Raw genomic sequence first — 18388 nt, forward strand, 5'->3', positions numbered from 1 at the left:
TTACTTGCACACGCACTGGGGGACCCTATGACACATTGTACCATTTATTACAACGTTTGATTCTCAGTAAGATCACAGTAAAATGTGAGATATTTTAGAGTGTCTAAAAATAAATTAGCACACTTTTTCCCTTAGCCTACCTAAAAAGAAATTGGCAAACTTATTTTCCATCGGACCACCTCAGTGTCGTAGAGACTTCCGACGAGGGGTTCCTCCCACGCTCAGAGAAATGAGTAATAAGTCAAACACCACGATAAGACAGGTCATCATACATGCCAATATTTTAGAACAGGAGAGTGGCAGAAATGAAAAACCAAATCGAGGACATGTATTTTCCACAAATACTTGTATTGAAGCAGAGGCAATTTCAATGGGAAGACAGAGAAATGTAATTTATACTGATAACAAACATAGGTAAAGACAATAGATCTGCTTGTTTTAGGCTTTTGTCCTTTGTTGTGTTATATGTCTGGATACAATAAGAGAAAACTCAGAGAGGCACCCCCATAACGAAGAGCCAGGACACTGTGTGAAGCACAGTATTTTAGTTTTCATGGTTAAACCACACCCTTATTTACATAGCTCATCCCTCTTGGAAAGGATTTCTTGATAGGATTATTTGGCTATGCCCTTTTTAGAGACCTTTTTCATTTCACATAAAGCACCGGTCGTGGGGGAGGTTTCACACATCTGGATTATGGACCTTACTTCCACATTAATAGAGGAATTTTCGACTCACCCATGAGTAATCACTAACATTATTGTAAAAGAAAGGGTCACATAAATTGCAATTGTAAGTAGCAAGTAATTCACTGCCAAAATGATGCACGTCATACCAGGGCACTTTTCAGGGATATCCCCTTTCCCCCCTATTATTTGCCTTAGTGATAGGGCCCTTAGCCATCCGTGTCCGTCAGGCTCAGACTATTACCGGCATCCCGTTTGATGGCCACAATCATAAAGTGCTTCTTTTAGCTGATGATCTGATTCTCACTTTGATAGAGCTGGAATCCTCACTCCCTGCAGTTCTCCAGCACCTGCAAGAGCTTAACGCAGTTTCAGGCTACAAAATAAACGTGACCAAATCGCAAGTTCTCAATCTAACCATCCCCTTGGTTGCAAGAGTTGGCCATTTCAATAGCCGGCCCCCTCTATCCAGAATTTTGGTCTCACCATCACTGCTTCCCTCCAGTCGTGGTTGCAGAAGAACAAGTCTCCCTATTGCTAGAAAGTCCTCTAAGATCTTAGGCATTGGAAAGACCTTCACATTTCATGGTTGGGGCACATAAATGTGGTCAAGATGAATATCCTCCCTAGATAGCTTTATCTGTCCCAATCGCTCCATACCCCATCCCAACATGTGACATTAGACACATGCAATGTGATCTTTCTTTTATTTGGAAATGGGGACGGTCCGCGTATCTCTAACGCTTTGCTCATGCTGCCAAGGTATAGAGGAGGCTTGGCAGGTTCGAACCTGTTAGCCTACTACTTGGCATCTCACTTGCGGTTTATTTCCAGATGGGCGGTCTCAGAGAGCAAAAAACACTTTTTTCACAGGGAGCATGCAGTGGCTTGCTGACCATTATGGACTTAGGATGGCTCCTGAAACACCACTGTCCCTGCAGCGCCTACATAGCCTCCCCAATCAGGACAGTTTTGGAAATATAAGACAAGATAATAGAGGAGCGAGCATTGCCCTTCTTTCACTCTCATCACACCCCAGTCACCTGCAATCCAGACTTTACACCTGCACTCCTTCCAGGCTCCTTCGTTTGCTAGGAAACAGGTCAGTGCAGGATCCTACAGGATCTATTCCAGGGGCAAACTATTAAACCTTTTGAGCAGTGTAAGACGGAGTTTGAAGTGCCGGATACGACATGACACGTAACCAATATTTTCAACTCCGCCACTGGCCATTACTCCCCCCCAGTACCCTCGGGCCACAAGGTCTCTCAAACTTTTCAAATATTTGGTCCAGAATTATGAGGGCTCCAAAGGCCTAATTTCTAAGACTTATCAAGTATTACAGCAGTTCGAAATACCCAAGAATCACAGAAACATCCTGGAAAGGGAAATGGCTTACAATCTTATGCTTCAATGGTACTATACCCTGGTGCAGCCACACTCTGTTTCCTGTAACCTTGTCTATGTGCTGGTGCTATGGCGTGCAATTAGGGGATCTCCAACACATATGGTGGTCCTGCTTTCTTATTACTGTTTTCTGGAAAGAGGTCTTGGGACACATCAAAAACACAATGGGCATCCTATCCCAGCAGATTATGGCACACTCATCTCGGGAATACACCCTCTGACACTTAAAGTGATGACCTTCGCAGAACGGTACCTAGTCTGTCGGATGGCAGAGGTGATGAAGCAACTCATTGCCTTAGCATGAAAATCTCCCACCGCTCCTCCCAAACCGGCTTGGTTTACACAGCTTTGGCACTTTATGGCCATAGAACACCTATTCCATAAACGTTCTCTTTCGGAGAACAAATGTGTACGATGCTGGCAACCCCTCCTTGTTTATATGTCCTGAATAGAGTATTTATGCTTCAACCACGTAGGCTTCCCGCCCTTCACCTGTTTGATTAACTAACAGGGACAACAACGTTGGAACCTCTGCTTGGTCTTGGCAAGCTATGTTGCCTACCTGGCTTATGCTCCTCCTTACCCCTCCCCCTCGAACCTCTCCTTCCCCAGCTTTGGCGTGCACTGCGTTCTTATGGGAAATGCTGGAGACATATATTTTCTTATTGTTCAATTTCTTTATCCTGCTGGGCTCGTTGGCCCCCTTGATCTCCTCTAGGTTCAGTACATGTATGAGACACGTGCCTCCTTCTCCCTCCCTGCTCTTGGGACACCACCCTTCCAATGATTAGATATGTGGCTCCTCTCTGCCTACTCAGTGGACTGACTTCATCTTGAATCTCTGTAACTATCTCCCGCTACAAGGATGGTTGCATGCCGCTCCTTATTGTACTTCAGTGCCTCCCCCATTTGCTGCCTCTATATCGCAATCATTATAACTGTGCTTATCTTACTTGTTATTTGTTAAATGACTTTTCTGTCTAAAGTTTCTCCTGCTCCCGTTTCCATCTGTATTGTTTTACACAAACTCAATACACAGATTTGAAATTAAATAACAAATGATGAAAGATACAGATTATGGGGGTCATTACGACCTTGGCGGTCTTTTTGCAAGACCGCCGAGGGACCGCCGTGCGGAAGACCGCCTGTGCAGGCGGTTTGCCACTCAGCGTATTATGACTGTTGGCTGCTCTCCATCGTTATTCTGACGGAGAGCCGCCAACAGCCATACTTGCGGGCGACGGGGAAGTGGAGGTTGCTCCACCTCAACCGCCACGCCAACAGAACACCGCCCAGCGAATCACGTCCTGTGATTCGCCGTGTCGGTGTTCTGTTGGCTGTGTGGTGTCGGCAGAGCTGCCCCCATGGCTCCCGTCCCCTCCCGGAGGATCGACGGACCAGGTAAGTCGATCGTCCGTTAGGGGAGGGGGTGGGGGAGTGTTGTGTGTTGTGTGCGTGCATGGAGGTGTGCGTTTGTGTATGTAGAGGGGGTGTGTGCGTGCATGTATGCTTGCGGGGGTGTTGTGTGTATGGAAATGAGTGCGTGTATGGCAGTGGGTATGTCTGTATGGATGTGTGCGTGTATGTTTGAATGTGGGTGTGCGTGTCTGATTGTGTGTGTGGATGTAGGAATGTATGTCGGGGGTGTGCGTGTGTGTGTTGGTGGTGCCTGCATGCGTGTCGGGTGTGTGTGAGTAATGTTATGTTGGGGGTCGGGGTGGAGAGGGGGGGCCCTGCCACTTTTGGGGGGTGGCAGGGGTGGTGGGGGGTGTAGGGGAGGGAGTCGGGTGGGGGTGGGGGGTGGGGGAGACCCCTATCAGTGCCAGGGAAGGAATTCCCTGGCACTGATAGTGCTTACTGCCATGGATTTCATGGCGGTTGAAACCGCTGGAAAACAATGGCGGTAAGCCGGGTCCAAATACCACCGGCGGTATACTGACGGCCGCCGGGCTGGAGACCCAGGTCTCCAGCCCGGCGGTCGTCTCCGCCCTGGCGGCCGGGATGGAGAACCGGCTGTTGACCATGGCGGTAACCGCCATGGTCATAATACACCAAGGTAAGACCGCCAGCCTGTTGGCGGTCTTACCGCCAGTTCGCCGCCATCCGCCAGGGTTGTAATGACCCCCTATGTCTTGCTACTCCAAGCAGAATAGGTATTGTGGGCATAGAACTCAGTGAGATGTCATCATTGAAGTTAGAGATGGCCATATGCCCAGGAGGCGCAGGAAGATAAGTTAATTTGCCTACATCACCTAGAAACAAAGTTTTGGTCAAGTGTCGGTATTTTTACCCGTAACATCTGGATCGAAAGTTGACAGTTAACCCACTACACCACATCCCCTAAAATGTATTCTGAGTCTCATCCCTGCTCAAACACACTGAGGGTCACCGGTTTACTGACAGGTCCACCATGGTTCCAGCTCTCGCTAACCTCACCATTGCAAAGAGTACTTTATTTTTGTAGCATCATATAGAGTTATAGATGGGTTTTTAGTTGCATCAAATAGCCAACAAGAGCAAACCCCGAGTTGTCTATGATGTCATTCAGACCTCTGAGGTGAAAAACATCCCCTTAATTCACTTATTACTCTTCTATAATTTTATGTTATGTATGGCCCCAAAATCATCTTCCCTGCTTTCAACTGCAATGCAAGGATAGAGGAGTAATGGCTAGCCATACATAACGCAGCCTCTTCTCCCTGTCCCATTTTTTTTTTAAATCTTACCTCCAATCCCATGCCAATCCAGCCACCTTCTCTGCTTTCCTTTCCCCTTCTGCAACAATGCTTTCTGCTTTTATTCAAGGCAGACTAGCAGTGCTGCACTGACAGGCTTTCAGAGAGCCATGACTGCCTGGCCTGGAAGGCCTTTATCACATCACAACAGTGGGTAACCAGTTTTATCAACCTTTGCTGTGTCATAGCAGTGAGTTGTGACATTTAGAAACTGAAATAAACAATTGCGGCTTTCTGGGAGAGCCATACATAGTGAATGGAATAGTCCCTTCTGGTGAGGAAATGGGGTCATATTGTCTTCTCAGTTTTCCTCAAAGATTATATCACGAGAACCAGGATTATAAGGCTCAATGCATAGATCTGGTTCTGTGGAAGTGTCTGGAGCATTTCATGTGAAGTTCATGAAGAAGGATATGTTGAGGAAGTGTTCAGATCTCCTGATGATGCAGGCTCCATGTGTCCGTGTGGTTGTAACAGATGAAGCTTAAATGGCAGTCATAGTTTGATGAGGATGCTGATCCTTCCTGTTAAGAGCTGCTCATCTTCATGACGGCGTGAAGTAATGAAAACTATATGTCATCGGAGGGTATAGTACTGGCCACAGTTTGATCAAACAACAACAGTGCAGGTGACATTTCTCTTATTATGTGGAGAGGCCCAGTACTCAAATAAGAGAAACAGAACATGGTAGTTTTAGAGTGGACCACTTGTTGTTCGGTTTTCTACTATGCCTCACTTACTATCTTCATAAATGTTTCTGCCTCTCCACTGGCAAGAATGGATGGACAAAATGGTGTTAAATTCCTTGTCTCTCCAGTTACTCCTAACACTCGTTCTGTTTGACCTGGGGGCAGTGTCTGTCTTGATCGTATAGGAAGCCCATGTTTGGATAATGTCTTCACCAACTTGAGGAGAGACTACCTTCGTTAAGGGTACCTTTGAAACTAATGAATGACCAGATGTTTTCCACGTGGTGGGGAACACTCCATGCACACTTTGCCCTATGGTTTCTGGCATTGTTTTATTGCTGTTGTGTCCGATCTTCCCCCTAGGATACAGCGTATTCTTTTCAGTCACTATCAGACTGACCTATGGAAACCACACATTTACCTAGGCTTTTGACGATATCAGAAAGTTATGACTTTGCTTTTTCCCTGTAATAGTAGCCCCCTTTCCAAGACAGACAATTCCTGCCAAATGTACCTGTATGTATGGTATTTCTGTAGCACTAGCACAGCTAAAATGCAGGGTGTGAATGATTTTGTAACTTCCAGTGTCTAGTGACAGCGCTCTTCCTTAAGGTTTTTCCACCTACTTTCCCAGTGAGGTTTCACCACTACTTGCAGGTACTTGTTTGATTGCATGATGTTGTAGGGTCAGGAATAAAAGAACGACACAACTCTGGCAAATAATATGAGCATTTATGAATAACGGCCAAGAGGGCAGCACAGCTCTGAGAATGATACCGCACTCAACTTTGTCAGTACAAACAGCCCTTTTTATATGTTCACGACACCTTGAATGCTTCTTATCACTTGTCATGCATTTTGATTTAAGCCCCTGCTTGGTACATTGTATCTCTACCTACGTTAGCATAAAGCCACATTTCTCCTTGAGAAAGCATCTAATTACGCATTTACAGAAAACCGAAGGTTACACATCTGTCATGAGCACATTTCTTAATAAACCACAATGTCTTTTATCTCACGTTCTGAAGCCTATCAGTACTTTCTACTTCAACTAACTCCACACTTGGAAACATTTCTGTCTGGCCTCCCTTGCACAGCTGCTGGCTTTCAAGCATCAAAGCTTATTGTGTTCCCTTTCTAAAACCACCATGGTATATCCTTCCCTTGTGAATGTGGATTGGAATGTGCACCCTCCCTGCGTGTATGTGTTATCAAGTTATAACTCAAGCTTTCTATGGCCTTCTACTTGCAGCTGCATTATGAATAAATGTTTCTGCTTGTCCTTGTCTTGCCCCCATGCTTTCTGTTCTGAGCTCTCTATTTGGACACCATGAGCATTCTGGGCCTGTATTCTTCTCTGATCATGTACTACTCTGCACATTTTCCTCCTAATTCATGCATTAGCAAAATTGGGCCTTTTCATATTTTCAGTAGCAATACTTAGTTTGCAAACACCGAAGGACCCAATCATCTGAGGACTTTGTGTTTGTTTTCTGAAATAATCCCCATATGGTTTTTAGTATTAAAACCTACATGTTCCTCAGTCTTGAACTCTTTTTACAAACCTCTGAGCTGGCAGGCTTCGGTTGACAGTACAGATACATAGTTGAGTCATAGTATCTAGTTTTCAGTGTGAGTATATACTGGTTTCTGCTGTGCTTTGAGCACTTTGTTTTTATAACTGGCGTAAATTATCCAGAGCTTAACGGGCACAATTGAAGAGTTCTGGCAAAAATACTGGAAATGTTGAACGTCTGTGGCATAAATGTCCATACAAGCCCCTCATTGCACCGTGCAAACAAGAATAGCAAGCAAGTCTGCATTGCTTCTGGAGGGCTGGTTGGGTAGAAAGGATTTCTCCCTCCAAGAACTCTTTGTAACATTGTCGAAACAAGGGTGCGTTTTACAGCACAACTCCCAAGCATGTAGGCTACAAAGTCATAGGATTTATTTGCTTTTATAAAGGGTACTTAAAGAAATAATAAACATTTCACAGTGGCTTATAAAAGCCAGGAGAAATATTTCTCAATAGCAAAAAAAAACATTTATGCACAAAGATTGTATGCCCCATCTACGAAAATTGAATGCACAACAGCTAGCTTTTTTGGCACAGGAGAAGTGGTGTCTATTGGACTGGGTGTACCCCATTGGAGAAACTGCACATTGAAAATCCTTTGCAAGAGAAGTGTTTTCCATGTCAGACTTTAGGGGTAAATGTTTCTTATTTTTTTTTTAAATAAATGTTATCTTTTCAAATATTAGACTTATACAATAAAGAACTTGAGTTGTCTCTGGATTCACAGGAGGGATATGTCACTAGAACTGGAGCCTGTGTTTTTATAGATGTGAATCTCTAAACTTTCTCTTTTAAGATTAGAGTCTGAAATTTGTATGTTCACTGAATGTATATTCCTGTATGCTGTGCTTAATTCGAGCAGGTGATTGCTCGTTGTTGGGCGCCAGCACTTATTTTTGGGGGCCGGCACTTATTTTTTTGCTTCAGACAATTGCTGCGAGTAAAAGACACATATGGGAAAGACGGAAGAAGAGAAGGACGAAAAAGCATCACAAAGGGAGAAAGATGCAAGAGTGAGCTAGAGGGGCAGGCATTGGGTGTAAATGAGTTAAATCAGCCCAATATGGCTTTAGGATTATGCTGCCTCAGTATTCTGCGCTCGCACACTTAAGTGCATTAGCCGTGTGCTTCAGAGGAGACCTTTGGACACCAACATGTTTTTATTTACAAATTAACCACTTCCTGTATGTGAATAAAAACAATTCTCTCTTAAGATTAGATTTTCTCTTTGACTTTCTCTTTTAAGATTAGATACTGAAGCCTGTATGTGAATGAACAAAGTTTGTTCACTGTATGTTCACTGTATGTATATTCCTGTATGTGAATAAAACTATTTGCCACCTTTTGTGTGCACTAACTGCAACTTGTGCCCTCCGCATACACTGCTTATTACATCACATATTTTATAACTCGTGCCATGTTAAATGACATAATTGACAACATCTCAAATGGCATAATCCATTATACTATTATTCACATTTCTTCATAAGCCCAAACATACATATATATATATATATATATATATATATATATATATATATATATATATATATATATATTTTAAAGTTGTCAGTAAAGCACTTATAGTCCTTTACAGGATTGAGTTACTAAATGCACATGTGTGGGTTTACAAAATTGAAATAGCTGAGTCCCTAGAGACAGGTGTGGTTGTGCATGTTGAAAGTAATATTGTGCATCATTTACAAACCAGTAAAGTTTGGAGTAGAAGTAGTACTGCATGTTTAACAAGGTAAAGGCTGGAACGCACCTGATGTGTGTTGTAGAGGTATGTTTCACAGTAGGTTGTGGCTTAATACCAATAACCGTGAGAGAAAAAACAAAGCTTTTGTTCACAGTATATTGTCCACCAGTTGATGTCTGGGCACAAGCTCATGCTAAATAATTGTTAGACCGTGCTATAGACTAATTCTGTGAATAGAAAATGTTTATAAGGTATGAATGTTTACTTGCATAACTTTGCTGTGAATTTCGAGGCACTACATATTTTCGAACTATGTAGAATGTAAGGGTCAGACATTTACAGATGGTTTAACTCACACAATGGTTGTAAACAAGGCTCTAAGGTTGTATTCCATCATGTTTATCTGAGGAATGTATGTAATCTATTTCAACAACTGTAGAGGGTTGTCCATAGAGGCTGGCAGAAGGTGTCCTATCAGTGGAAGATGCAAACTTGTCAACCTCTTTACTTAAAAGTGCAGGACATGTGTAGCCTCTAAGAAGTGATTTGTTAAGGTGAATGGAGTACAGACTCTTTTTTTGGATGTTTAAGTTTTGAAAAGGGGTGACCCCATTAGTCTTCAGTCATGGAATGACCAGTGACATCAGTAATCATTCTAATCAATCAATAATCACTAAGAGAATCATTAGTCAATAGACAATTATAATCAACATCCCATGAATAACCACAACTTGATAAAGCGTTCACAATTTTTATTTCCCTATTAATTACAATTCTAATGCATTCGGTTAACTCATAGTTTATTCAATCTGCTTAGAATTCGTTTATTAGCGACCACCAATAACACAATCTAATCAGAACTTGAGATAACGTGCTCAAAAGCTTCAACATAAGTCCACAAAGATAAATATATCAACATTAATAACAGAGTTAAAAAATCAGTCCGTGAATCATTTGTTACTGTCAACGTCACCCTTAGGAACCCTACCTAACTCAGATTAGCATCAGCATGTAGGACTTCATGCGAAAACAATTTAGGAAACATGAATTTGGAAAACATCTAGCTAGAAGAAAAACTATAACAGCGCAGTTGGTACCTAGAAGAAAAAGCACAAAGTTAGTCAGTCACATTTTCATAGCTACCTATCCACGGAATGGATCAGCAACAAAGTCAGTCTTCGTCTTCAGGTCATCAATAGATCAGCAACACATCAGGCTCTCAAGAGCATGAGCCGAATGACAGAATCTCAAACCGCGTCTCCTGACGTCATCAATTCTCCCCTCGCATCTGAAGTTTTAGCCCCTTGTCATTACTTTTTATTCAAGTGTTTCAGTCCATTCCCCTAATTTCTAATTGGTCAATCAGCTCTCCATATATGACGTTACCCTTTACTTTTTATTCCACGTATATATGAGTTCTAATATTTCGTCTTTCTCAGTTCATGGATTGGTCCTTTGTACGATGTCTTCATCATCCGGCTCTTCAGGTATCAAAAATGTTGCATGTTCCTCTTCAGTCAGTGCTCTCATTGTTCAAGTCCTGGGAAAGTACATTCAGCCTACGCTACATATAATTGTATCAAATTGACTTTATCATCTCCTGTCTGTCGGTACATTGCAGAAAATTCTAGCTAAGCACATGGTTCATGGTCAGTTCACAGGCACCAGTAACTTCTACATTATGAGTTTATTCATTTCTGCTTCTGCACGAGGCCTGGCAAATAGGCCACGACTTCGGCTAAGTTAGTTTCTACGATATATTGCAAAACATAGGTTATACATCCCATTATGGCACATTACTACATTATTATTACACATTTTCATTATTTCACACCTTTTTAGTAATTTTAGTATAAATTTGTATAAGTGGCTACCACTCCCCGTGGGCACATTTTCAAACGTGCACATTATTTTCTTTACAATTAATTTCTCAATTAACTTTTTGTTAATCAAAACACATAAACATTCATTAATAATTTCTATTTAGCATATCTGCTTCAACAGGTATCTGAGTACCAGTGAAAAGAGAATAATATCTACCAAATGTAGGTTACTTGGCAGATAACCTATGTGTCCAGCTTATGGTAAAACGTTATGTCAATTATCACTTGTTTGGTGATAGAATTGATAGATAGGTGATAGAAAATTGGGTGGTGGCGTGGCGTTTGAATTACTTCAAGTCCACGAACCCTATAGGAAACTATGACACTGACAGGATGATTTCATCAGTGATTTCATGAAGGATGTCATTTGCAATGCCATCATTGATGTCACCAATGATGTCATTTAACATGTTGAGTGATATGTGAGATCATAAACAATGCATACCAGGTGAATTTAATGTTCTTTTAATTTTTTAAACACTAGTTCTCATCTCATTTCAACACCTAACTGTAATGCCACAATAACCTTTGTTTTTTTTCAGTGGTCTTTTTTTTTTAGTAGACTACAATCTTATCATGCCTAACTATAATGTCACTTTAACCTTTGTGTATTTTCAGTAAATTTTTGACATTTTTTTATCATATTCTGAGTTGAGCGGATGCCTAACCACTTGTGCAACCTGAAACCAATATCCCTGAGAGCAACCAATCCCTGTCGCACATGGCTTCTGGCCTTGTGCAGCAGGAGTTGGCCGCTTGGCCTTGAAGAGCCAAGCAATACAAAAAGATGATGGACAGAACTGAGTTAAGTCCATCGTTTTTGGCAGTTCAGGCTGGACTGGTTCCATGGACAGCAGTCTCAAGACTGATTTGCATATGGCTGGGTCCAAACTGCAGTGGCGTGGTGAGTAAAAAAATGATGGACTTAACTCAGATCTGTGACTGGGGGTGAATGTAGAAAATACTTTCAGTGTTTCACTTCGATTCCATTAAGATGGTGTTCGGATGTACCAAACTTTTGGCACAAATTTGGAATGTTAGAACTCTAGTTGTTCATTAGAACGCTGTAGTAAAGCTGCTGATTAACTGGCAGTCTGCTGCTGGTGTTGGAAGTGCATGTTTCAGTCTGCATATCAGAATGTTTCAATGAAATAGAAGAGGAATGTATTTGAGAACTCACTTAGCATGTGCCCTAATTTTCTTTCTACAGCAGTAACCATAATTTCTGTGACAAAATGGACCCCCTCATCCTTTCTAAATTGAATGTTTTAAGTTCTACCAGTTTAATTCAATCAAGATGGTTTCAGGTGTGCTACACATTTGTCATAAATAAGACAGTTATTGCGCTAGTTGTTCTTTAGAACACTCTGGGATGCTGCAGTAGAACACAAGGGAATCAACTGACAGGCTGCTCCTTTTGAAAGTAGATATTTTACTGAGAATGTCAGACTTGATTCTCATATGGCTGAGAAAGATAGTGTGAATTTACAGAAAATATGCTTTCATGTTTGCTTCTGGGGCACCTTCCATAGCCTCTATGGGAAAATCGTGAGAAAAATGTTTTCTCCCAAAAATAATTCATGAAATCCAAGCATAAGGCTTTTTCACAGGGTAAATTCACCTTAGAACACACCACAATTCCTAAAATTAGTATGGTACCATAAGCAAATGATTTATATTGTAACTAAAATCTATTATCACCCTTTGAACATTCTCCTTTTCATGACCCTCAAAACCTGTCTTTTACTACCACGCATTTCAATGGGAACCATGACTCAGAGTCCTATAAGTACTAGTACAGTATGTTGCCCATATTGTGGTCAGACAATAAAGACGTCCTTTGGGGTGTGGGTTTACTCATCCTGCTTACTTACATATTTTTTACATTAATTTTCAGGACACAGGGACCACGTACCTGAGTCTTATATTGCCTGCCAAAACATATTGTTCAGGTTGTCACCATCCAATCAGGATTGACTAGTCTCCTTTAAATTGGCCAATCAGAGTAAATCTGAACACCAAGTGTCCAGATATATAAATTTCTATTTCCTTTAATATCTCAAATCTTCTTATCTGATTTACACCAATTAACAAAAAGGATGCTTTCTAGACCAAAAGCTTCCTTTCTACCAAATTTGGTGTAATTCCGTCCAGCAGTTCGAGCTGCAGTTGTGTCTAGAAATCCCTATAGAAATTGCATGGGGAAAAAGCGTTTTGGGACAGCCCCTTTTTCTCAGCCCGCATGAAGAATCACCCTGAAACTCTGAACACAGCAGCTGAACTGACTGTCTTACTAGTTTTGGAGATTCGTTAGATGGTGCAAACGTTATTGGCAAAAAAAATACGCTTTTCCTATGGGAACAAAGTCCTAACTTTAACTTACTATATTCCCATATATATATATATATATATATATATATATATATCTCTTTGGCACCGTTTGATGAATTTTCACAAATGTATCCAAAAAAAAAGTGTGCTGGTGATTCTTCCCGGAGAGCTGGAAACACGCCGAAGTCAACGCCCTACTCAAAATACCAAAAGCCGACCCCGAAGACCTCAATAACTACCGGCCCATCTCCCTACTCCCCTTCCCTGCGAAGTTCATCGAGAAGATAGTCAACAGCCAACGATCTCGCTTCCTGGAGGACAACAGCCTACTCGTCATCTCCCAGTCCGGCTTCTGCAAGAACCACAGCCACGAGACCACTCTCGTCGCTGCTACCGACGACATCAGAAGCAGGCTCGACAAAGGTAAAACCGTTGCCCTCATCCTCCTGGACCTTTCTGCAGCCTTCAACACCATCTGTCACCACACACTTTGCACACGCCTCCATGATGCAGGAATCCGCCACAGAGCCCTGGATTGGCTCACATCCTTCCTCACCAGCAAATCCTAAAGAGTCCGCCTTCCCCGTTCCTTTCAAAAGCCACCAAGACCATCTGCGGAGTCCCCCAGGGATCCTCTCTCAGCCCCACCCTCTTCAATGTTTACATGGCACCACTCGCCAACACCGTCCGATCCCATGGCCTCAACATCGTCTTCTATGCGGACGACACTCAGCTGATCCTCTCTCTCACACAGGACCCCGCAACTGCAAAGACCACCCTTCACACTGGACTTCACGTCATCGCCAACTGGATGGAGGCAAGCTGCCTCATACTGAACTCAGAGAAGACCGAGATCATCATCTTCGGCTCCAACAAATCAGCATGGGACGACTCCTGGTGGCCGGCCACCCTAGGAGCCACCTCAACGCTCACCACCCACGCACGCAACCTCGGCTTCATACTGGACTCATCGTTCACTATGACCCAGCAAGTCAACGCCATCACATCCTCATGTTTCAACACCCTCTGCATGCTTCGCACGCATTCAGAATGCCTCAGCACAACTCATCCTCAATCTCCCTCGCCACGAACACATCTCAGCCCACCTCAGAGACCTCCACTGTCTCCCCGTCAACAAAAGGATCATCTTCAAACTCTTTATCCATGCTCACAAGGCTCTCCATGACACCGGACCCGCCTACCTCAACGAGTGTCTCAACTTCCACATCCTGACACGCCAGCTCTGCTCCTCCAACCTCGCCCTCGCCACCCTCCCCGCGTCCACCGTACCACAGCCAGCGGCAGATCCTTCTCCCACCTTGCCGCCTAAACCTGGAACTCCCTCCCCGTCAACCTACGTCTGACCCAGGACCTCCTGACCTTCAGGAAATGTCTCAAGACCTGGCTCTTCGAGCAGTAGCACCCCTCAAGCACCTTGAGACCCTACCATGTGAATAGCGTGCCTAACAAATTACTGATTGATTGATTGATTGAAAAAAAAAGTGTGCCGGTGACTCTTGTTGCGCATGCAAAGTTTCGGGGTGATCGGTCAAGCGGGGGCTGAGAAAAAGGAGGGGAGTCAAAAAATTTGCATTTCCCATGTTAATTACCATAAGAGTTTTTAACACGACTACAACCCAAACCGCTGCAGGGAATTATACCAAAGTTGACAGAAAGGTAGCTTTCAGTACGCATATAAAACATTTTTGTTATTTGGTGTAAATCTATTCAGTGGTTTAAGAGAAATTAAAGGAAAACCAAATTTGTATATCTAAGGCTGCGGTTCCTCTGCGTTAACTTCACGAATAATAAGATCAAAGATCTGCAGAGCTCTGATTGTCTGCCAAAACTTCAACCAGGAAGTTTTGGCAGCCATCTTGGGACTCTGCTTCTGCTTCAGCCGAGTCCCAGTAAAGAAGTGAAAATAAAAGAAGTGTGTGGAAATCCCGATCTCTTAGCTCTGATGCAGGAGTTCCAGAGGGCCCCCACCAGGGCAAAAAAAGCACTTTTAAAAAAAAAAATTTGCTGTACATTCGTGCTGACATCGGAAATTTGCGGATTCATTTTTTTTTTTTTTTTTTTAAGCGGTCTCCCGTGCTTCTTTTAATAAAGTCCCCGGATGGGCCAGATCCCAGGGACATGTAAAAAATAAGGGGGGCACACTGGGCTCCCCTCCTCGACTTATTTATGCCCCGGGTACCACCACCTCCCTCTGACAAAATGACTTAATTATAATAGGGGGAATCCTGCGGATCCCCCTCCCCATCCCTAGGGGTAAAATAAAAGAAGATAGAGTTCAGTTGCAGACCCCCTGCCCCGGGGACCACCACCTCCCCGGTGCAAATTCAGAAGTTGGAGGGGGGCTGTGTGGCCCCTCCTCATGGTGCCATACATGGCCCTGGGGACCGCCATCTCCCAGGGTCAGCTCCTGGTACGTCCACCCAGGGACATAGCTGTTTGCTGTTACTTGGCGGGAGCTTTGACAGCTCCCATCAAGTCACAGCAAACACTCTGGTTTCAGCAAGCGAGAGCTATCAAACTGCTCTTGATTGCTGGGAGCTGAGGTTTCCTCTGCTTCCCTGCCTGCAGAGATACAGGCAAGGAAAGAGAGAAAACTATTGCTCTCACATACAGAGAGCTGCATGTTTAACAGCTCCATGTCTGTGACAGCAATGCTGCAGCTCCCATGGAGTGCGAGACATAAGCACAGGGTCGTCGGCATAGAGCAGACAAGGTATGGGTCTGTAACTGATCTGGTGGGGGATTGCTGCAGGGTCTGCTGAATGCAGTCTCTAACCTGTTAATCTACAGGGTAAATAAAAAAAAGAGCAAGGGCGCAGTCCTGTCTGACCCATTGCCAAAGATCAAAAGTGCTAGTGCATTCTCCCCTGGGGCCGAAGAGTGCTCTGGCCTTGTCACTGGAGTATATATCTCTAAGAAAGGCTATAATCGGTGGGTCCATCCCATCTCTGAGAAGATAGCCCATAATTTGCTCTGAATAGCTCTCTCAATGGCGCTTGACAAGTCAACGAAGGGTAAGAATAAGTGGCCCTTCTTCATAAACAAGTTAAGATTAAACCTCTGCTTGATAGTCCCCAAGCCTTTTCAGAAGCTGTACTGAAGGTTGGAGAATATGTTATTGATCTCAGCCCACTCTTACAAACAGTTCTGCAGGACTCTCCCTGTCACTTATACCAGGCAATCAGGAAGTGAAAAACAGCGGTAACAGGTGGGATCAACATAATCACCTTTCTTAAAAATTGGTTCGATTATAGCCACCAACCAGGCTTGAAAGATACCAAAACAACAACATGCCCATAATACCCTGGTTAAAATAGGATCCTACAAGGAGTTGATGGCCTTGAACAAATCATTGAGGATGCTATCCTGGCCTTGTGCTTTGCCATCCTTGCTACCTGCTATTGCCCTGTTGATTTCATCTAAGGAGAAGCTCAAATTACTGAATTCAGAGGTCATAATTTCAGTGTAAGAGTTGTCAGGTCCTATGAACAACTTGCTTGGGTTAAAATAAATCTTTGAGAAGTGGGCAATCCACTCAGACTCATTAATAGCTGCCTTCAAACTAGGGGCGCAGTCGTCCGTTGATGACTTGCTAGAAATCAGATGTGGCTTTAGACGCACTAGCTCAATCAATTATTCCCATGCAAGATTTTTCCTTTTTATTGTTTTTTAGTGCTAAATTATAATGTGATCTGCACCTTCTCACCTCCAAGGGGCAACGGGGCAGCTTAGGAAGGGCTAACAAGAGTTGATTGTGGGCTTTAAAGCAGTTATGTCAAACCACGAGGGCTTTAAAGATTTAAAGAGCTTTGTTCTAGTTAAAGCAGCTTCAATCCCACCGGAGATCGAGGGAAATGCAGCCTTGGTGTCAATATCACTGAATTAAATATCCAAACATGTATCAAAAGCATCCCTGTGGGCAGCTGTTTATGAAGGAAATTTCCCGAGTTCACCAGAGACCAACTCAGGGAGGTACCATTGCAGGTTGTTAAGGCGGAATTATCATGATGTGTTTAACATGGATATTTCTATGGCTGTACTCTAGTCTGACCGAAATACTCTGAAGAAAATGATCGCTCATACGAATAGTGAGTCATGAAATCACCTAAAACATACTGACAATAAACAGAACATAGAATATAATCAATAACAGAATTATGCCCTCCCCAAAAAAGGTATGATTAAAGGGAATGGAGGGGGGACCCAGTTCAGTAAAAAAGCAAGGTTAAATTTTAACATTAAATTGTTCAGTTTCAGCCCATAATCACTGGGTGGAAGGTGAACTTGATCATCATTATTTGAATCCACCGTACCATAATTCATTTTGGCTGGAAAAGAACATAGATGAATATTGTAGTCACCACCCCACAATAAGAAAGTGTACTTCCCTTCACAGCAGCACATTTTATCCAATTCCTGTTTGAGCGGGGAAAGAACCATGTTGTTCTCAAGGTGGGAGACATTGTTATAAACATCAATAAGGTTCATAATGAAAGAAAGAACACGAACAATAATTAAGTAATAAGGTGAAGATGATTTTAGCTCTATGCGTAGGATAAGGCAACTGGTTAGAAACATAGGCGGACAATCCACCCTTTGGTTTGCCAACATGAGATGGCACTGCGGGTTGATGAAAAGTCTTATATCCATTAATATTTGTAGGATCCATGCCCCACTGCTTTTGGAACTAAAGAAGCCAAAACTTTGAAACAAAGCCCATCCAGTAAGAGGGGAGTATCTTAGAGTGCAGTCCCACAACATCCCCACCACATTCCATAAAAGAAAGTTATAGAAATGGGACAGCTCAGTAACTGTGCTCATAGAATTGGAAACTGGAGGGGTATGATTGATCACCCTTGTCAGTGTGGCCTCAAGGTATGGGACTGGAGACTCAGGCTCAAAGACAGATGGATAACATGTTGGGAGGTCCTCTCAGGCCCTGATGAAAGTCAATCAGAACCATCCAGCTCAGACAACAAAGAAAAGTGATTTTGTTCAGTAGTTTGGGGATGTTGATTCAGGATTTATGTGTTCGGGCCCCAGGGTAGTGAGAAGCCCCACCTCCAAAATCGGGTGGCAGTAAAAAGGGAGGGCAATCACTTTTGTGATAAGGATGAGGAATTAGCTCTGATTCTGTTCAAGATAAAATGTACTAAAAGAGGGTATTTAAAAGACATTATTATGCAGTCGCCAGGTAGAGTTTTGACTCCTATGACAATCCAGCTGACTCTTCCAACCATTTTTAAGTCCTCAAAGAAAGCATTTATCATTCCAATTTTCTTACCCACCAAATGTATTGACTGATTTTTCAAGCTCTCCCGGGATTCAGAATCAGGGTGAATAAGAGTTAGTACATT

The 18388-nt window shown here is 43.0% G+C and overlaps 1 protein-coding gene across 1 annotated transcript in view; it reads left to right on the top strand.

The window, feature by feature from the left end:
* Positions 1–18388, top strand: part of TIGD3 (tigger transposable element derived 3) — a 106508-nt gene that overhangs the window by 47964 nt on the left and 40156 nt on the right. The window lies entirely within an intron of this gene.

This window comes from Pleurodeles waltl, chromosome 9 (assembly GCF_031143425.1).
Source record: "Pleurodeles waltl isolate 20211129_DDA chromosome 9, aPleWal1.hap1.20221129, whole genome shotgun sequence".
Lineage (NCBI taxonomy): Eukaryota > Metazoa > Chordata > Amphibia > Caudata > Salamandridae > Pleurodeles > Pleurodeles waltl.